Below are 16,720 nucleotides of genomic sequence, written 5' to 3'. Positions count from 1 at the left end.
ACACCGGAAGGGACATGAGTCTTGGAAAATGAGAAGAAGCCACCAAATAGAGAAAAGGGAAAAAAGGACTCCACATACGGAGTAGCAGGTACCAAGGGGTTATGAAAGCTCTGGTAATGAGGATGTAGTTAGATGCGGTTGAAGCAAGAGATATATTCTAGAGATCAAACAAGTAAGCCTGGAGAGGGAATTATGAGAATACACGCCCTACCACATTCTGTAGAAAATAAAAATGAATTAAAACATAGATATTTTAGAGATGCCCACACAAACCTCATCTGAAAAAAAATGACCCCCCAAAAAATGGCAAAAAAAATAAAATACTTGCTTAGATGACAGTACATTTTACTTGCTCTTGGAAAAATCTCCCTGTGAATGCCTTCTTTCCTTCTTTTTTTTTTTTAATGGACCAAAAGGAAACGAAGTAATATTGATTGTGTCTCTTGCATTTGCTCCTTAGGAAAATGGCATTAGCCTCATATGGAAACACTTTGACAGGCCCCTGAAAATAATTCCTTAACCACAAACATGTCTTCTACTTGTCTGATCTCAAATTGTTCCAAGTGAGTATCACAGTTTCAGGTCAGTTTTAAGGATATGACAGGCACTATCAGTCCATTAAATATGAATGATATATGAGGTAGAGGGCGGAGGTGTTGGCACAGAAGGAAAGACTGCCGGTAGGAGCCCCATTCCAGGTTCTGTAGAGTGTCTGCCTCCCTAGGAACCTTCCAGTTCCACCTGAAGATGCTTACCGGCGGCTCCTCAGCACAGATGAAGGGAGGAACAATGGAACTTCTCTGTGTTCATCACCCAAATACCATCTCAGTACCTCAGTGGAGCATGATTATTGGAAGCAAAATAACACAGATAGAATTTCACATCCAAGCTTTGGAAATGGGAATAACAATAATGCAAGGACACAAACAACCCCTCTCACTGCCCTCCACCCCTCTGCACCCCCTGCATCCACCTCCTTGTTGCTTTTTTGCCTCCAACTTCTCATTGGCGGACACTTGATCCACACAGCCATTTATTTCATTTTCAGAGTGCACGAGGCCACTTGAGACCCACTGATACGTGTGGGAAAGTGGCAGCCATTCTACCTGCACCTGTCGGGGGGAGCTGCCCGTTGCCCCTCCCTCCCTGCTGTGCCCATTGTGTGCCACCTTATTCTGTTTCAGTAGCGGCAGAAAAGAAGTCAAAGTAGCCAGCATTCAACATGACCACATACAAAAAGGAAGCCAGAAAGCTTCCTTGTACCTCTTTCCCTCGCAAAGCCTGCTCAGTGGCCTATTTCAATAGTAAGTGTAGCAATCCTATCTCTTTTCAGAGCTACAGCATGTTAGAATCAAGAATCAAAAAAAAAAAGAATCAGTAGAAGGCAACAGTAAAAGCATTTATTTGGATGGCCCATTGAGCACAACTGGTATGAACCAGCTACACACACACACCCTAATTCAAAATTATTCATATTTGGTATCCCCAAGTAGACCATATCTATTACTTTTGTGCAAGTTAAGTAGATTTGAGATCCAAGGCTCCAAGGACTTTTAACTTCCAAGAGAATAGGCTGCAATACCAATAAATTTTCACAGCAGTCTCCTTGGAATGCAGACTAAAATTGGGTAACTCTATATACAGATCTTAATGACAACAGTGAAGAACACACATTCAAAGGAGAGGGGAAAGAAGCTTAGCAGCTACTGTCTTGAACGACTATGCAGCAATGAAACAAGACCAAATTTTGAAGTTGGATGGCCAAATTGTTTAGTTGGTGTCTGTTACCATGCGGAGACTATAACTGCTCGATGGTGGTAATAATACATCATAAGACCTGGAAATGGAAAAGACCCATTAAATCATCAAGTAATGCCTTTGCCAGCACAGGATGCAGTTCCCAGAGAATATTCCTTAAAGTGCCCCTTGGGATGAGCTCCAAAGACCATGTCATTTTATCCATCTCCAAAGAGTGCAATCCAGCTATCTACAGTATCCGATTGCTGTTATGAAATTAAACTTTGGCCTTAAAAGCATTGTTCCATACCGAACTAGTCCTTGGTACCAGGTTTTCATTAAGAACCAGTCATAGCCCTTGGAGGAGGCAGGAAAGGTCATTTTATCCATTCCCCTACCTCCGGGCAGGTCTTGTGTGAAATGACACCAGCCTGGCTCTTATTATAAAATTCCCAGAGCAGGAAGTTCTATAGCCCCTGTTGTAATGTGCTTTCCCATGACACATAACCCTCATGTAGAGAGTGTTTTCTACAGTCTAGACGAAATCTCTCCCACCACAGTTTAAAAACATGTTCCCACAGTAGCGGAGAACTATCTATCGCCCGCCATGTATTGTGTTCACCTCAGAAGAAGAGGGCGGTGTGAGTCTTGATTTTAGCTAGGGTTTTTATATCCGAGTTTACCAAGAACAAAAGGTGATAGGGGCTTTTGGAAGGCAAGGCTTGTTCTTTCCCCCTTTGCTATTTTTTGGATTTTGATTTGTTAGAAAGTAGCACTCTGCTGACCGAAACCAATAATTCAGATTCTGATGTGTGTGATGCAAATCCATTTAATGCTTCATTTCATATTTCATTTTCATTATATTGAAAAAATTACAGATTTACTAATCAATTACATATGTAAAATCCAGAATCTACAACCTTGGAAGATTAAAACATTCACTATATAATATGCTGATTATGCATCATTATTATTTTTCTCTTACTTAAAATTGATGTGATTGGACAGGACCCTTCTTGGCAATCTCTTATTCTACTTTTTAAGTTACTGTAAGTAATTGAAAGTCAGGAAATAGCATGTCTCTGCACTTTTACACAAATGGCAATTGTTTTTTTAATTACCTTTAACTGCTCTTTTCAAAATTTGTCCAGAGTAATGAAGCCTCAATCATCTTTCAGTAAGAAACCTGGAAATACATCACCTGAGTTTATGCTTCTGACAACTTCCTTATCTGACTTTTGATCATCTACTGAGTCTATGGTTATCCACAAAATACTTTGAGGGAAGAAATCAGAATTATCTTTATGATATTGTTTTCTCATTTTTGAAAAAACAAAGTTTACAGGAATAGTTTTATACTAAAATGTATTAGTTTTCATATTAACACAAAATTTCTAAAACGTATCATGTTGATAAAATGAATCAATGTAAAAGAAAAAATGTACAATGTAGTCATTTGTATATCATGTTTATTTCAAATTTTTGACAAAATTTGAAAGCATTAAATTCTAGAGTGTAAAAGAGTGAGCTAGTGCCTTTTACAACACATACATCATTGTCTTTCCCTTATTCTCTCTTGTGTTAAAGAGAGAGAGGGAGAAGGAACATTTTCTTGAACTTAGCAAGAGGTATTCCCATGAACATTCCAATGAGAATTTTCTAATACAGTTGTCAAACCAGAATTTCTTCACATATCATAAGAAAGTTTAACCTTATGAAAATTCTTAAGAAATGCATACCTTAACTCAAAGTGGGTCATAATCTTAACAAGTATTTTATTTTACATCCACGAATGCAGTGCTTCTGTAAGCCCACAATGCCCATATACAAGACAGTGGTGTAAGTATCATGCTTAACACCTCATATAACATTTTAGGAGATCTTCCTTTGCAAGTCTCTGACTCCAAAGACAGACATACTTTTTGTGGATTTCTAAACTCAGCCAATATTGTTGGGAAAATATTCACTTCTGTACACCAACAATAATAGTTAACACTTTATTAAGTGCTTACCATGTGCTAAACACTCCACATGCATCATATTATTTGATTTTCATAATCACCCTGTGAAGTAGACACTACTGTGATTTCCATTTTGCAGGTGAGGTTTACCAAGGTTAAGTATCTTGCCCAAGGTCACACAGCTGGTAAGTAGCATGGCCAGGATTTAAACCTGACAGTTCATCTACAGAGCCTCAGACTGTATTCTAACCAGGCTTTGCACATGAATCTCTTGAAGTATCACTTTTATGTGACTCGACTTTCTTGTGCCCAACAGATTCAACAGCTTGTAACCATTAGAAAAATAAAAGCACACAGAAAAGCAAATCAAATAGATATGAAATAAAAACAGTGTTTTAAAATACCTCTTTCAATCTCATGATCAGTAAGAATGAGAATAAAATTAACTCCTCAGTTAGATGTGTTTTTCTTTGTTTAAAACCTGGAAGGCACCCTAACTGCCTTACTAATTCTGACCTCATCAACGTTATATAAGGTTGGGTCACATAGAACAAATGAAAATGAGACTGGCCTCCTCCCTTTCTACTAGAAATAATAGCAGCATTTAAATATGCTGCGGCTACTTCTAGTAAAGTTTTTAAACCCCCATCCCTCGAAAAGAGTGTATTTAAGTACAGAAAGAAAGAAAATAAAACAATCAGAAAATAATTATAGGCATACCCTTTTCAATAAAAGCAATTTTGTAAATTTTATTTAAAGATCTTGTCACTTTTGTCCAATCACGAATCATTTCAGGTAAGCCATCAACAGGAACAATTCCATAATAATGAATTGTTCCATTTTTAGGATTCAGCGGAATATGTAGAGCTTCTGCATTTACCTTAAAGGATTTTTTAAAAAGCACGACTGTTACTAGATATGATTAGGTATTTCATGACACGGGAAGTAATTATTTGACCCAACTGGCAGTTTTAGCCGACTTTAGAAAGCTTGCCTCTCTCTGTGGTCAGGCGCTCATTGCTAAGAGCAAACGGATGAGCTTCAAAGCATTGGTTTGGACCATTGGAAACAGATAATCAACAGATGACACAGAGAAACGTGCCCCTCTTCGGGTTTTTTTTGTTGTTTTTTTTTTTTCGTTCCAGTTCTCCTTGTCAAAGGATGATTGATATGTGTGGAGCAGCCCTTCAAACGCCAGCCACTGCCTGAGGCACTTCCTATAATCAAAGCACACGCCCACCCAGAGCTAATTAGACATTAGATTAGTGTCAACTGATTGATTTAAAGCAGCCGGCCCTTCTTCCCCACCCCTCCCCTCTCCCAGCACAGTTGAGGATGGGGCTGGTCTCCAAAATGGCTCTCTCACCAGACAGGCAAATTATTCATGGAAGCTCCAGGAAGGAAGCCTAGAGATAATACAATGTGGCTAAAACACAGCCAGAAGAACGTTTCTAGAAGGAAAAGTGAGAGGGAGGAGAGAGAGAAGGAGAAACAGACAGAGAAAAAAAGAGAATGAATCATGTTTCTGAGAGCAATGAAACCCCTCGGTCCAATTTGTTAAGTTAGAGTGTTTGTGATGTTTGAAAGAAAATTATTTGCAATTTAACCTAGGAAAGTTCTGAGTACATTTGGCTACAATTTAGATACCATTTTTCAAAGTCTTTTCCCTTCATTTTTTTCCCCCTTTATAAATATATGAGCCGGGAACATTCAAAGTTGTCTTAATGGATTAAGCAGAGACAAGGCTGCAAGGAGCAAATTAAAAATGAAATAGTTACAGCTGTTGGACCTGGCATTGGGCAGAGAGGGGTAAAAAAGATTTCTCTTCTTACAGGATAAGGGAGATCTCAGAAAACACCGAGCCCTTGCAGAGTTCAGATGCGCATGCCTGCAAAACAGTGATTCCTCGACTTCTTAGCAACTGCACAGCTCAACTATGCTTACTCTGTAGAGGAGCCCAAAGAGCTGTAGTTCAGCTAAAAAGTGAGCCCATTCCCAGAAGAGACCACCAGAGTAGGGGGCAGCCAGGGGCCAGTTTTAGACTTTTCATTTGCAGATTAAAGGCCTTTTCCACTTGTCACGTCCTGCTCCTATTGCACTCTGGGGTCAGGACTGATCCAACACAAACACACCTCTGGAATTATTTCTGTGAATATGGGACCCTGAGAAGTGCTGTAATGGCCCCAGAAACGTGTAAGACAGTACTCGTTAATGGAACTCCAAAAGTCTTCACGGAAGGACGCTTTCTCATGTCGTGGATGGGGGAGGGCTGGAGCAAAGGAAGAGGGGACAGCTAATGATTTGGGGGGAGGCAGGTAGAAGGTGAGAAGAACGGCAATGGCCAAGCAAGTGAAATGACATTCCAGTTAGCCATGACGTTTGATACTTTTAACGTCTCTATAGCTTTCAAGGCTGTATATATTATTTCACTGATTTTCTGCAAAATGCCTGGACGATAGATAGGGCATGTGTCATTTTGAACCTACAGATTGGATATTCCGCCCATTACAGATGAAACGATTAAGGTAAGTAATTTTGCCCTCACATTAGTAGGGAAAGTCAGTGAACTGGTACAAGATAAGTCTTACCAATGTGTCGTACTCCTTCCAACCTTCTGTCTTAATGGCATTTCATATATACATATAGTTCTTATTATTTTAATATTTAGATACCCAGTCCATTTTCATGCATTCTAAGACTTGAAGACCTACCCCTCTTAGCTCGAGAAATGAACCAGACCATAAGCCAGAAATCTAGAAGGTCATTAGGGAGGATGTAAGAATCCAGAAGAGGAAATGCTGAATCCTTGATTAAATACAGGAGTAATAACTCAGATTTTTATTCTATGAGAGGACTAAAGACCTAAGCCAGCTTCCGACTGGTTCCCACCAAACAGTAAAGATGCAGGAAAGTGGGCATTGAAAATTGAACACTGCACTCTAAAATATGTGAAAACCGGCGGAAGTTTCTGGAATCCAAAATGCAATCAGGCACCAGAACAGAATGGAATTATTGTTTTATATTTCTTGTGTATGGGTCTTAGCATCATAATGACAGCTTTCAAGGACTACTTTAGGTTGAAATATGAAGCCACTAGTGCCAAGAGTGGGTAAAGTCTGGACAATTCCATCCACGTCACTGTTTTCCCCTGGCTCTCTTGTCTCCCTGTGGAGACAGGAATTCAGAGAACACAATCAGAGAGCCAAAAGGGGTGAGGCATACGGGAGAGTCCTCCAAATGCCGATTCGGCAAATTTTAACTTTTGCAGCTATAAACCTTTCAATACCTAAAAATAAATCCTTCAGTTTTATATGAGATTTTGGTTCCTGCAGCTGTAGATTTATGCAGTGTGCTAAGGCCAGGCCAGAAGAAGTTAACACAAGCGATGTGACAGAGTACGGATGTTATTCAGCTTCTCACCACAGTCTTGCTCACTTAGGAACTTTCCAAATGTCATGCATAGTCCCCCTCATTAATTAGCTGCTAAAGCAGCTGATCTTCTGCCATGGATGTGTGTCTCCAGCTGCTCGCCTTCGGCTTGTGAGACACAGAAAGCAATGTACTTCCTTGCCCCTGGCCTGGATCTGAGACTGTCAGACAGGCAAATCACCACAGGCATCACTGGGGCAGACTGATCTGTTCATTGCTGGTCTCCCCTCTTTGTGTGCCAAGTTATGTGCCTTGGTTGCTAGTGAGAAATGGATTACTAAAACATAATGTGCTTCAGGAGCCAACTATATTACCTAGGAAAATTGTTAAGACATGTCAACCACATAAACAGCCAGTAGGTTTTGACAGTAAGACCGTGTGCAAGACAACAGACCTATTACTATATTGCCTTTATTGACATTCTTAAAAATAAACTATAATTTATGAAAATTATAATGAATCACGCTCTGTGCTAGTTTTCTTACAAATATCTTAGTTAATCCTCATAATGACTGTAAGGTAGATAATACTGACTTCACTCCACAAAGAAACTAAGGATCGGAGAGGTTAGATGCCTTACCTGAAAATCATCCAGGTATACGGTGAGGAACCCTGTCTCCTTCCTCCTCGACATCATATGATGAACTTAGAGGAGAATGGTAATTCCTTCAAAAAATAGCAACATGTAAAAAAGAAAGAGGAGACTATCCTCTAGCTAAAATTATTGGGAGAGACCCATATTGTTGCTCTTCCATGAAAACCGTGGAGCATCACCTGTATGTGAGAAGACTGGGATTCGTTAACAGTGACTGAGACCGTGATTTTTTATGTAATTTTAATTTTGCCAGAGTTTTACCTGTGTGAGTTCTACTTCTGGTCCACGCTCTCAAAAGTGGGACAAAAATGCATGACACAGTGGTTTTGAAGATACTGGACATCAGTCAATGAAGGACAGTGAATCCCAAGAGAAGGGAAACAACAAGGTGAGTCCTGTGGTTTACTCATCTTACTGACCAGGCGCCCTGCAGGGAGGGGTAGCCAGGTGGAGCTTAGCATTCTCCTGGAGCTGAGGAGTCAGAAGTGGTTGGTGGGGGAAGGGGGGGTCTGTCAGGGCAGCTAGAGCTTCCAGAGCAGAGCCCTTAAAAGAATAGCAATGTACGGAGCAGAGAGCTCCAGGGATTAAAAGTCTTTCACTGTTCAGTGAATACACTGGGGAAAACTACCCGAGGCTGAGGAAAGAAACACCTACAAGGGTTAGGAGGAACAATTTCTAGAGCTCATCTGGGGCCTTTTCCCACCAGCTGGAAAGAAAACCTCACGGTTCATGAGTCCTCAGGTAGAGTAAGTAGGGCAAGATCCACCCTGACCCACATGCTGCTTTGTTCTTGCCTAACAAAACCTAAAAGCATGACCCATAAAAACCTAACTGTTCCAAATGACTGTCCCAGAACATTTTCTTGTATTAGCTCTCTGATAATTTCTTCTCCTCAACATCTCTTTGGATAGTTGAGTAGCTTTGTGAGAATAAATCTGCTACCAGGATATACTTGCAGAAAACTTGTCACCACAGCAGAGGTCCAGAAACTTGTCCCATGTTTTTCATCTACAGCATAAGCATTACTCTTGACTCCCAGTTCCTTTTAGTATTTTCCAGAAAGTAACCCCCCTGCCTCCTGTTGGGATAGGGGTAAGAATGTGGTAAGAGAAGGTTGGGAGCCAGATTTTAGTTTTTTACACCTTATCCTTCATGCCTGCCTTGCTGAATGCCCCCCCTTGGTGCCAAGTACCTGAAATTTACTGTGTTTTATTAGCACAAATCAGCTCATTTTTGATTAATATCTTCATTTACAGGCATATGGTTTTCAGCTCCCTACTCTCTGTTATGTCATTTACCAAACTGGTTACCCACTTTCTATTAACCTAACTTTTAAAGAAATTTCTAGTTCATTGTGTTTGCCTTTCTTACCTTTTTTATCTGGAACTTCCTTTGAAATTATTTTACTGCCATGTGAGCAGGGCTTTAAAAGAAACACATGTATGTTGTATTACACATATTCAAATGCATGTTCAGACAGCGTTTAGCCAGAAGTTCCTGAGAATTCTTCCTAAACTGTGCACAAGCAGCCCACACTGAAATCTGATGAACTGGGCTCCCCCCTTGCTTTTCTGTTTACTCTCTCATTCTACCCATAAGAAAGCTCAGGTGTAAAATGATTCCAGAAGATATTCAAAGTCACAAAAATCATACTTCTGTCTCAGAGCTGTTACGAGAATTAAATGAGGTAAATCACTTAGCATGGTTATAGTCTTAATCATCGTCAAGTAGAAAAAGTTGTTTTTCATGACTATACATCTGGTCCTTGTTCACACTCCGGATTCTGAATGCAGTATAGGTAGGTCTGTAGGAGAATGGAAAAGATAGAAAGGCACATGAAGGGATAGGACGCAATATGCTCAACCAGGGAATGATGGCATCCCAGAGGAAGTGACAAAAGGATTATTTTATTAGCTCAGTTGTAGGGCTTAACGTTTGTTTGATTTTTGGATTTTATTTTTTTTTTAAATTTTGTAAGCAGCTACAAAACCAAAATATGTTGGTAGTACAATGACAAACTAGTAACTCTTTCAGTAGAGTAGGCTGAATCATTCCTTATAATGTGAGAAAAATAAGGTATAAAACTTTCAGTAATCTCTTGGTCAAGTATCTTTAGCATACTAATGCTACATTCAATTGTATTTTCTGAAATCCCTTAATCTGTTACTTTTCTATTTCATTTTCTTGTGTTTCCAAGTAACTTCTTAAAGTTCCTGCCTCCAGCTATGAAGGCAGGAATAACTAGTACCAGACTAGCCCTCCTGCAATAAACAACTAAGAAAGTGGACAAAAGGGGTGCCTGGGTGGCTCAGTCGTTAAGCATCGACCTTCAGCTCAGGTCATGATCCCAGGGTCCTGGAATCCAGCCCCACACCAGGCTCCCTGCTCAGCGGGAAGCCTGCTTCTCCCTCTCCCACTCCCCCCGCTTGTATTCCTGCTCTCACTTTCTCTCTCTGTCAAATAAATAAATAAAATCTTTTAAAAAAAAAGAAAGAAAGAAAGTGGACAAAATATGTGAAACAACAGCCTTTAGACACTGGGCAACAGGTATTACAAGACTCTGATCCCTGCAAGAAGGGAAACAAATAAGGTGAGCCTTGTGATCACCCTGGCTTTCTGCCCAGAGGCAATTATGGAATCATGGTGTAATAAGAGAAGAAAAGCAGGACCCAAGGGTCTCCTTGAGCCAAAAAGACAAAGATCAGAGTTGGGAGAGGCTGAGGTGGTTGAAATTTGTGCTGCTGAGTACCAGAAAGGAGGTATCTACAACAGAAAGAGTCTCAGAAATCTGCACAAGGGTCTGCTCATGTCTTTGGCTACGTGTGCTTAGAGGAAGACTCCACAAGGCTGACCAAGGAACGATGAACAGAGATAAGACAACTTATGGAAAGCTCTCTGGAGGAAAATTATTGCGTTACATAGATCTGAGGAAAGAGTTTTATCCAAAATATATAAAGAACACTTACAACTCAGTAATAAGACACACACACACCAATGGAAAATGGGCAAGTTATTTGAGTAGCCACTTCACAGAAGAAGCATGAATGACTGATAAGCATATATAAGCATATATAAAAGTGCTTATTAGAAACCATGGAAATGCAAATTAAAACCATAAGGGAGTATTTTACAGATATTATCACATACCCATTAGAATGACTAAAATTTAAAAGACTGACCACAGCAGGTGTTACAAAGATTGGGAGCAACTACAACTGTCATACAGGGCTGGTGGGAGTGTCCAGTCACTTTGCAAAACAGACGAAGAGCTTCCTGTAAATTTAAGCATATACCTAATTAGTGACCCAAGAATTCCACTTCTAGATGTTTATCCAAGAGAAGTGAAAAAGTAAGTCTACAAAAAAGATTCATGCATGAATGTTTATAGCAGCTTTCTTTATAATAGGGCCAAAATTGAAACAACACAAATGTACATCGGTGGGTAAATAAATAAATTGTTATATATTCATAAATGAAATAAACTCTGCAATTTAAAATGAACAAACTACTGTCACAAACAACAGCAAGGATGGATCTCAAAATCTTTATGCTGAGTGAAAGAAATAAGACACAAAGAGTATATACTATATGAGTCTATTTATATGAAATTCTAGAATAAGCAAAATTAATCTATCATATAGAAATCAGATCAATATTTGGAGAAAGATTGGCTGGGAAGGGGCATAAAGGAAATCTTCTGGGGTAGATGAAAATGTTCTATATGTATTGATTTGGGTGATGTTTACATGAATATAGAAAATTATCAAATTTATCAAATTTCAGGTAACACTGATCTACTCTGCTTAGCTCAAACTATTTTTTAAACATTTAGGGGTGCCTGGCTAGCAGGGTCGGTGGAGCATGCAACTCTTGATCTTAGGGTCATGAATTCAAGCCCCACATTGACTATAGAGATTACTAAAAAAAATAAAACACTTTAAAAAATTATTTTTTAAGTGTTTAATTGCAAACATTTCCACCTACTGATCCACTTCAAAACAAACTTAAAAAAAGATGTAAAAGAACTTCAGTGGAAGGGCGCCTGGGTGGCTCAGTCAAGCGTCTGCCTTCAGCTCAGGTCATGATCTTGGGGTCCTGGGATCGAGTCCCACATTGGGCTCCCTGCTCGGCTGGAAGCCTGCTTCTCCCTCTCCCACTCCCCCTGCTTGTGTTCCCTCTCTCGCTGTCTTTCTCTCTGTCAAATAAATAAATAAAATCTTAAAAAAAAAAAACAAAAAAAAACTTCAGTGGAAAAATCAGTGTACTTATCATTAATATGTAAATCAACAGTGGTTATTTTAAATATGCACATTAATACTCTTCTCCAACCATAAGTAATTTGTATTCTAAGAGAAACACAGGAAAAGCTTTGGGGCACAATTAAAGAACACTCATCTGTCAGAGGAAGAAGACTAGGGTCCTCTCCTGAGCTACTGTGGTGGGAATTGGCAGTCAGGTAGGATACACCCCCAAATTGACTTCTAAATCTAAGGTATCAGTGAGGAGTAAGGATCACGCAACCAGCTCATGATTAGAACTATCAAAATTAAGATCAGAAATGAAGCATGTGCATCAAAAAGGAATTAAGATAAGAAATGCAGGAGATCTGTGCCCAATGAAGGGCCAAGAGAAGAAATACCATTGGTCCTTCTTAGTAGAACAGACAGTATCATGATTTATTAGACTTATAAGCACAAACATGGTCATACTAAAGAATCGTAACCACCAGCAGAGAATGCTGAAGAACGCTGATTATCCTACTGTATTTACTGGTGTCTCCTTTTCTAACAGACTCAAGTTATCCTGTTTCCTCAAACTGTTTGTTTCTACTCAAAGTTTAGTCTTCCCTGATTGCAGGTCCAGAAAATACCCCAGAATATTTCCTTCTTTGCCACAAGACCATTTTAGAGACCTAAAATTATTGTCACTGTAACAGTAGGTGGCTACACAAAGTTTGGCATTGAATTATTTGTGACATATGTTATGCTATGATGAGCTATTTATTACTGAGAGCAATATATGAGACTACAGTGTGAGTGCTAATCAGTCTATAAACATTTTCTTTAGCTATGAATTCCCATTTGTAGGAAACATTTTTTTTTTTAAGGGCATGGATCATTAACATTTCAATACACCAAGCTTAGATCTGGCAACTTACAGAAATTTTTCAGAGGAAAGGCACACAATCCAAGTGACTGTTTTAATTACCTGCATAGGCCCAATTAATTTGTGGTGTATTTCAAGCTGAAACAAAGGCCCAGGAATGAGTCTTGCTGTCCCAGCCTAGCCAGAAGATTCTATGAAGCCTCTCCCTCAGTCATTCCAGGGAAGAAAGACAATAGGATGTAGTTGAGCCCTCAGGGGCTTGGCAGCCAAAAGAAGTAGAGAGGAAGCTTTGCGAGAGCTCATATCAGTGTGGAAAATCACATCACAACCAGCTACAGTGAGGAATTCTTGAGAATGGAAGGAACAGACTGTAAAACAAATGATAAAAGCAAAATTTAAAACTTGTCCTGAGGAGGAGTTTTACTGCCTGAATCAACAGATGTGAAAACTCAGAAACTCCTCAGAGACCTTTACTACCCTCTTGATTGTATATGGTTCCTTTTCCTTTATAAGTGAGTATCACAGGTGTGTCCTAAAGCTGGATTCTGGGAGGATCCTCTGCCAACCAGGAAGCACCTACCATCCACAGGAAGCAACTGCCTGAGTGTCCTTACTCCCCAAGCACTTTTCTGTTAAATCCCTTGCATGTGACCACAAGTTTGAATCAGGCCAGAGCTTGCTCTCTTCAAAGCTCTTGCTCTAGTTTGAATTGTTTCTACTGCATAACAAATTAATGCTATGTAGCAAGTCAGTGCTTACATAGAATAGGTGGAAACGCAGATGGCATGTTTTGTAAGGATGCTAAGAATAACTGTAACCCTAACACCTATCAAATCCCCACAAGTCCATTGGTGATGTATGAAATTCCATCATTGCAAGTTTACATCTTTGGGTTCAAGTAGAAAAATCGACTAACATGTAAAGAACATGTGGACAGATAATTAAATTATTATTAGTCATCAACCACTTACTATAAATTTTCCTATTCTAAGTGTTTCCAAGAGAACAAAAGTCCCAAAGATTTATATATAAGAAGGTGAAAATATAAACCTTATGCACCAACCAAATGGAATGGAGCCAAATGGGAGGAAGGAAATCAGGGCAGATCAGGGTACTGAGGATCTTGGGAGAAGAAGCACATCAAGAAAACAAGAACGGGAAATAAGCAGTTGCCCAAGACCCATTTTACCTATTTCACAATTCTGTAAATTATCTGACACAGGGAAAGGTCCACAGTTAGTACTCTTAGAGGAACAAAAGCCCAAGATGACCTTTCTCCAAACTACTCAAGAAATGACTGAGTGAAATCAGTGAAAAATCACTGTGGTCCCTTTGAGAATGGTAAAGTGCAGTAGCTTTAGGCCATGGTGTCAGGCAGGCGCTGGATGACCACCAGCTCATATTTCAGAGAAAGTGTTCCTCTACTGGAAGTCTGGGTTGGGCCAATTGGGTCTCCTTGGTTTCATGTATGATGACGTATGTTTTATTGTAGAGGATTCTCAGAGTGGAAAACATAATAAGGCATTTCAAAACCAATAAAAAGACAACTATACATCTGAATCAGGATGCCTACTCTTTCAGGGTTCCCTGACCCAGTTCCAACATGGGGGTTGGGGTCTCCCTACACACAATATCAGGCATTCTCGGACACCAGTGTCCAAGAATTCAACTCAATTCTGACTCTACCTATCCAGAGATAGCATCAGACTCCAGGGGTTAATAGTTCAGCCCTACAAGACTGTCCCCCAAACCCCACTTCAAACTCCAGTCACAAGACCCAGGCTGTTACCTGTGCTACTGACCAACTGACTACAGATTGGAGGTTTCAATGACCTCCTCCTCAGGCTCAATTAATTTTCTAGAGTGGCTCATAGAACTCAGGGAAACACTATGTTAACCAGTTTATTAAAGGATATGATAGAGGATGCGAATCAACAGCCAGATAGAGAGTTACACAGGGAGAGGTCCTGAACAATGAAGCTTCTGTCTTCATGGAGCTTAGGGCCCAGCTCAGTGGCACATGGAAGCATTCTGGTTCCCCAAGCATGGACCCTCTCTGAAAAAGGACCAAAAAACTGTCCTCTTGTCCTCTTTATGGAGGCTTCATTACTGTCTGAGTCATTGGCCAATGGCTGATTCAACCTCCAGCTCTTTCCCCTTCCTAGAGGTCAAGGGTGTGAGACTGAGAGTTCCAACTGTCTAATCATATGATTGGTCCTGGCAGTCCCCTGCCCTTGCATGGGGTCCAAAAGTCACCTTCATTAATAATAATACACCCATTTCACCTTATGGTTCTGAAGCATTTTCAGGGACTGTGGTTGAAGACCGAATATACTAGAGAAATACATTTTGGTCATCTGAATGACCAGATATATATTTCTTATAAATCATTATATTGCCCCTACCAAGTGCCAAATGCTATGCTAGCTCTTACTCAATAAATTCATAGTCTGGCAATCGATCGACAAGTAAACCAATGAGAACAGTATAGGAGAAGTGCTTGAATGCTGGATGAATCTAGAAGAGGGTTCAAACCCACTTTGAAGGAAGGCTCCCCACTGCCCACTATGCAGATCTTGAGGAGGGTGAATTCTGTGCAGAGGGAGTGTAAGTATAATGCACTCGCAGGCATGGAGGCGGATGGGGGTGTCCAGAGTGTGTAATGAGTGAGAGGTGAAAGGGTGAAGGCCAGAGAAGGAGACGCCAGGATCCGTCATCATCAGGTCTTTCTTATATGCCCTGCTAGGAATTCATGTAAGCCTGCACCCCTGTTTGTATTTACACCCCCACCTTGTTCCAGAGAGCATTTAGAGTGGTTGTTGTCATAGAGCTTGGATTGTACTATGAATGCAATTGAGTGTAATTGAAGGATTTTAAGCAGGGAATGACATGCTCAGGCATGCATTTAAGAAAGATTACTCAGGCAATGCAGAAAATAAATTGTAAGGGGTACAGGGAAAGGGACGAGACTTCAGGCAGTTAAGGCAGAATAGAGGCAATTACAATAATCCAAGGAAAAATGAGGCAGGCCTGAACTAATGCAGTGGCACTGGGAATGCAGAGGGGCTAGGTAGATTTGAGATGTACTTAAGATTGGACAGATTAATTTCTAAGCTAGTGGACCTAATGACACTTAACGCTATGGGAGTAAACTGAGTAGAAAGAAATTACTCAGGAAATGTGTCGTGACCAGGAATTTGAATAAAGGAGACAAATGATCTAGACAATTTGCCTGATATTAGAGAGCATTTATAGTGTAGAAATATACAGTTTCAAGTACTGTGGATTTACTTTGAATTTCCATTTGAATCACCAGCCTAGTTTCTTTTGAGCACAGCCCGATTTCTTGCAAGGTACAAACTCCAGGGATTGTCATAACTGCCCTTGAAGCTGCTCAGTGCATTTTTTCACAGGAGAACTGTTGCTATAGCAACCCCTCAAGATGTAAAAACACATCTCACTCTCATGTCTACTTTTCAGCATGCAGAAACTGGGGGAGGTGATGTTTCTCTAGAAGGGAAAACAGCTTCCCAGTTAAAGCAAACACGTTCCACAGGAATTTAAAGTCCAGTAACTTGAATTAGACATTGTAAGTGAAAATGTTTAGTACAGAACCTGGAAAATAATTCTTTCTCAGTAAGTCTTCATGGGATCTGAAACCACTTAAAAAAATAGAAGAATTTTAACAATTATCATTGAAAGAACTGACTTTAATTCAAAAGCAAAATTTGAGAAATTTAAATATCATAGAGTGTGGCTTATAGAGAAATAAATTGGGGTAAAATGTTCGTGTTTGGGATGAGGACACGTTTTTGTAAATGGGGAGTGGATTTAAGAGATGATAGTGAAGGTTTGGCTCTTTGGGAAGTTCATGCTTTCCTTCTAAGAGTTT

At 39.9% G+C, this 16,720-nt stretch overlaps 1 long non-coding RNA gene across 1 annotated transcript in view; it reads left to right on the top strand.

Moving 5' to 3' along the window:
• LOC115937575 (uncharacterized) overlaps positions 1-16,720 on the top strand; it is a 45,678-nt gene that overhangs the window by 11,185 nt on the left and 17,773 nt on the right. The window contains exon 2 of the long non-coding RNA XR_014140285.1: positions 7,976-8,110. This is a non-coding gene — a long non-coding RNA (uncharacterized LOC115937575). The remainder of the gene's footprint in view (positions 1-7,975; positions 8,111-16,720) is intronic.

This window comes from Leptonychotes weddellii, chromosome 15 (genome assembly GCF_054177405.1).
Source record: "Leptonychotes weddellii isolate Sample4059 chromosome 15, ASM5417740v2, whole genome shotgun sequence".
NCBI classification, from domain to species: domain Eukaryota; kingdom Metazoa; phylum Chordata; class Mammalia; order Carnivora; family Phocidae; genus Leptonychotes; species Leptonychotes weddellii.
Note: the sequence above shows the minus strand (reverse complement) of the source record. Positions and strands in the feature narration are given on the sequence as shown.